The following is a 5,745-nucleotide window of genomic DNA, read 5'->3' as shown; positions in this document are numbered from 1 at the left end:
GAGGTGTTAGTAAAATATTATATAACTTTGTCAGGGTTAAGTTACAGGTGAAAACCCCGTACACCTCATATGGCTTACCCCATACAGCTAGGTTTCCAAGATGCAACATCACCTATCATAGAAGAATTACTACATTTTCATGATCATACATTAATAATTGTTTTTCTAATCAGCTCGCTAGTACTCTACATCATCTCATTAATGCTAACGACAAAATTAACACACACTAGCACAATAGACGCCCAAGAGGTAGAGACAATCTGAACAGTCCTACCAGCTATTATCCTAATTTTAATTGCTCTTCCATCTTTGCGAATCTTATATATGATAGACGAAATTAACAACCCATCTCTCACAGTAAAAACTATAGGACATCAATGATATTGAAGCTATGAATATACAGATTATGAAGACCTAAGCTTTGACTCCTATATAATTCCAACATCAGAATTAAAACCAGGAGAACTGCGACTACTAGAGGTAGATAACCGAGTTGTTCTACCAATAGAAATAACAATCCGAATATTAGTCTCCTCTGAAGACGTACTGCACTCTTGAGCCGTACCCTCTCTAGGACTAAAAACGGACGCAATTCCCAGGCCGCCTGAACCAAACAACTCTTATATCGACTCGACCAGGTCTATATTACGGACAATGCTCTGAAATTTGCGGATCAAATCACAGCTTCATACCCATTGTTCTTGAACTAGTTCCACTAAATTATTTCGAAAAATGATCTGCATCAATACTATAAAATCATTAAGAAGCTAAAATAGCACTAGCCTTTTAAGCTAGAGATTGAGAGCACAGTACTCTCCTTAATGAAATGCCACAACTAGACACATCCACATGACTTATAATAATTATATCAATATTCCTAGCTCTCTTCATTATTTTTCAATTAAAAATTTCAAAACACAATTTCCATTTTAATCCAGAACTAACATTAACCAAAACACAAAAACAAAATACCCCTTGAGAAACAAAATGAACGAAAATTTATTTGCCTCTTTTATTACCCCAATAATCCTAGGCCTTCCGCTCGCTACCCTCATCGTTATGTTCCCTAGCCTATTATTTCCAACATCAAACCGTCTAGTAAATAATCGTCTTATTTCCCTCCAACAATGGATACTTCAACTTGTATCAAAACAAATAATAGGAATTCACAATGCCAAAGGGCAAACATGAACATTAATACTCATGTCTTTAATTTTATTTATTGGATCCACAAATCTCTTGGGCCTATTACCCCACTCATTTACACCAACCACACAACTATCAATAAATCTAGGCATAGCCATTCCCCTGTGAGCAGGAGCTGTGGTTACAGGCTTCCGCAATAAAACTAAAGCATCGCTTGCTCATTTTCTCCCACAAGGAACTCCAACCCCATTAATTCCCATACTAGTTATCATCGAAACTATTAGCCTTTTTATTCAACCAATCGCCTTAGCTGTACGATTAACAGCCAATATTACTGCAGGACACCTGTTAATTCACCTAATTGGAGGAGCTACACTTGCACTAATAAGTATCAGTACTACAATAGCCCTTATCACATTCATTATTCTAGTACTACTCACAATCCTTGAGTTTGCAGTAGCCATAATTCAAGCCTACGTATTTACCCTTCTAGTTAGCCTTTACTTGCATGACAACACATAATGACACACCAAACCCATGCTTATCACATAGTTAACCTAAGTCCCTGACCTCTAACAGGAGCTCTATCAGCCCTATTAATAACCTCTGGCTTAATTATATGATTTCATTTCAACTCAATAATCCTATTAACACTTGGCCTAACAACAAATATACTTACAATATATCAATGATGACGAGATATTATTCGAGAAAGTACTTTCCAAGGACACCATACTCCAGCTGTCCAAAAAGGCCTCCGCTACGGAATAATCCTTTTCATTATCTCCAAAGTCTTATTTTTCACCAGATTTTTCTGAGCATTTTACCATTCAAGCCTTGCCCCAACACCCGAATTAGGCGGGTGCTGACCCCCAACAGGCATTCATCCACTTAACCCCCTAGAAGGGGGTTATATATATATATGGAGAGAGAGAGAGAGAGAGAGAGAGAGAGACCAGACTGGGGGTGTGCAGCAGAGTCTGGCAAATCTTTATTTTTTACCGTAGCTTTTATATTCTAAGTTAGTACATTTTTAAGGGGAAGATAGTTTAATATTACATCGGCTTATCCTTCACGAAACCAGGGTGTTTTCTGCATACTTCTTTGTGAGAGTCTTGTACATTATCTTCTGGCCTTGGGGCCTATTGACATTTTATGACTTAGGTGAATGCAAAGCTGTTTTCCGTAATCTATTCTTTAATGAACACAAAGGTCAGTCTTTTTGCAGAAGTTATCAGTTAAATTTATCTAAAAGGTTTACCACACAAAGACTCTGCAGCTCTGGTGAGGCAGCCCCTGTTTAGCATTCCTGGTTAAAATTAACAATTCTAAACTCTTATTTTTCTAAATCTTTAACTATAACCACTTTTAGAATAATATTTTTATGTTCTCTAACAGGGCTTCCTTACCCCCTAAGGGCTCTGTGCCTATTAGGGCCTTTCGTGTGATCAGGTTTTTAATGCTGTTTATGATTAAGGTGTTGTGAGCAGTCATGTGCATTAGTATGCATTTGCCAAGCAGGCTAGAATGCCAGCAAAGGGGTCTAAATTGAAACACTCCTTTCATCCTGGATAATCTTATAGGAATTTACCAGGAGTTTCCTTCTCCTCCTGTTCTATGTCTGCCAATTTGCCATAGTTTAAAGCCTTAGCACATGCCTACCTGAGTCCTTTAAGAACACATCTGACAAAATGACTCTGATCCCATCTTCCTTTTGCTGTCTTGTAGCCCCAGTCTGGTTCTGTAGTTGGGACCGCCTGTTTTCCAGTGGGGAGGGTGGTTATCTCGTCCTCCCTCTTCCCTACTGATTCATTACCAAACCATTCATCTCCATAAGCAACCGCTTTCCCCAAAACTCGAGTTTTTAGTCGGGAGTCAGCGTTTGCCCCAAGACATACATCACATCCTTCCAAGTAAGGTCATAAAACAGAGTAACACCTTTAAAAGCTCTAATATATTTTTCTGGGTCCTCTAAATAGTCTCCCAGATCCTCCTTGATTTTTTGTGTTTCTTGATAAGAAAAAGGCTTATTAACTCTCATAGACTGATTATTTCTCCTGGTGGGTGCTTCATGAAGAGGCAACAGCTTGTGTGGCTGTTCCTCAGTCTCTCTGGCTGCTCTGTGCATATGATCCCAGGGATAGATTGGAGAAACCTGCTTTTCTTTGTCTCTTTGTCTCCTGTCCTCCATCTCATCTAGCTAAGTAGGAGGACAAGAGGGAGCTGAAGGTTTCACACCCAAATCTATACCCTTAGGACCTAGGTCTGGCATATTTCACAGAGAGAAAAAGGGCAACACATATGCTACTTCTACCCATTCCCCTTTTTTTCTACAGAACTGGTCTAATTGTAAAACAGTATTATACTTAAGAGATCCTCAACTGGCCACCATTCACCGTCCTCCAATAGATACTGTGGCCATGCAGTATCACATAGGAAGACCAGGTGTGTCTTCTTTAAGCCCTGGGGATCAAATCTATCCCAGTTTTTCAGGATACAGTTCAAAGTAGTGAGGCTGGAATTCTTAGCTCCCCTCTGTAAGAGAGAAAAAAAAAGCGACCAGCGCCCTCTTTCTACCAGAGGCATCCCTGCCTGCTCTAGATGGGGGTATAGACAGACTTTACACCAAAGCTTTTCTTTCCTGGTCGGACTTAGTCGGTCCCTTACTGACGCAGGCAACCTACTCATCCCTCCCGGTTCTACCACCGAGATGGGGTGGAGATGCACCAGGGGTAGACCTGATGGTATCCCTGACTGACATCCAGCTCCTCACCATTAAAACCTTGCTTGCCTCTGATGCCACCCAGAGTACAATCAGAGTAACCATCCAGAATGCCTCCCAGGCTTAACTGCTGGGGGAAACATTCTCATCACCTGAGTGCCTGTGCAAGACCCTGAGTATATTCCTGACCACAATACAACCGATACAAACATAAAACTGAGATGTTCCTTCAAAGCCTCACCACACCAGTATAAGAACCTCCTAAGTGTCACCACACCAGTATAAGAGTCTTTTCTGGTCCACTAAGAGCCAGCATTACTAAAAGGGGGGAAAATCCCCTGTAGTTCCTATCTGAGTAACCTTTAACCTCGGCAATGCTCTTGAAGCTAGAGCTCCATCTAGCTTCCAAACTTTCCATGCCTAGTGAGGCTAGGTGCTTCCTGACTACCAATCCAAGTTTGGGATCTAAGTAACAGTATACAGTAACAGCATAGATCACAAGTCCCTTGACAGTCTATGATCTGACAGATTAGGTTAGTACTTCTAATTCCAAGGAGTTATGAAATGGTCAAAGAGACTGAAAAGTTTGACCGAGAAAGGAGAGTTCGGTCCACACACTTTTTCCACTTCTGGTCAGTCCCTGAAGGAGACCCTGGGTGCCTCTTGGCATTGGCAGGTCGGTATAAACCCCCGGTAGGTTTCTGCCATAAGCCATATGAGGTCGTCATGGAACCCAAGCAGGGCTCCTCACCTGCTTCGCGCAGGGCATTTCATTCATTTACACAAGCACACTGTAGAGTTAGTAAAGTACAGCAGAAAACGTGTTCGCTAGGAGAACAAAGAACTAGAGATCCAAGCATCCTTACCTGTCCTAAAGAATTCCGGATGAGCCCCCAAGATGAAAGGTTGTTGCTGAACCACGCAAAGATGCCGGGATTCTTGGCCTCTGGAGGAGAAAATTTCAATCCGGGGCCAGAGACAAGGCTTGATCGCTCAGAGCTTTTGTGTAATAAAGTTTTATTAAAGTATAAAGGAGATAGAGAAAGCTTCTGACATAGGCATCAGAAGGGGGCAGAAAGAGTACCCCCTTGCTAGTGTTAGCCATGGAGTTATATACTCGCTAATTAGTTATTACAGTGAATCAAAAGAATGTCTGGAGGTTGTAAAGACCTCACTAGACCTACTCCAATAATTTACATTTTAAGATAACAGGATTAGCCAGAAGGTTTTTTTCTAGAGGCTGTCCTCAAGCAGGATACATTATTGTTATATAATCCTAAGGAATGTAGAGGGAAAAAAGTTTGTCCTTTCTTCCTCCTTGAGAATTCCAGACCCCTCTCTCCTTGGGGACCCCTGGACTTCTTATCAACCTGCCTAGGAATTGACTCTCTCACTTGTGTTCTGAAAAAAACAAAACAAAACAAAACAAAAAAACTGAAAGAAAACCACAAAACAAAAAAATGAAGTCTTCACTGGAGCTTTGAGGACTGAACTGGAGATGATACATACCACATGGCCCAGCTTGTTGTGAAAACTGCTTTTTCAAATCTTTCTCATTTCCTAGCTTCTTAAATATCTTGTCTTTGTTCCCTTACATTTTGACCCAACTTTCTTACCTTCCTTACTTCTGTAATGGCCAATAGGCACAGGAAGATACTCAACATCACTTGACATTAGGGAAATGTGAATCAAAATGACAATAAGATAGCACTTCATACTTATCAGAATGACTATTGTTAAAAGACACCTGAAATATTGACAAAGATGTGGAGAAATTGGAACCCCTCTTTATATTGCTGGTGGGAATTTAAAGTATGCAGCTGCTGCGGAAAACAGTATGGCAATTCCTCAAAAAATTAAATATAGAATTATCATAT

This window comes from Cervus canadensis, chromosome 29 (assembly GCF_019320065.1).
Source record: "Cervus canadensis isolate Bull #8, Minnesota chromosome 29, ASM1932006v1, whole genome shotgun sequence".
Taxonomy (NCBI): Eukaryota; Metazoa; Chordata; class Mammalia; order Artiodactyla; family Cervidae; genus Cervus; species Cervus canadensis.
Note: the sequence above shows the minus strand (reverse complement) of the source record.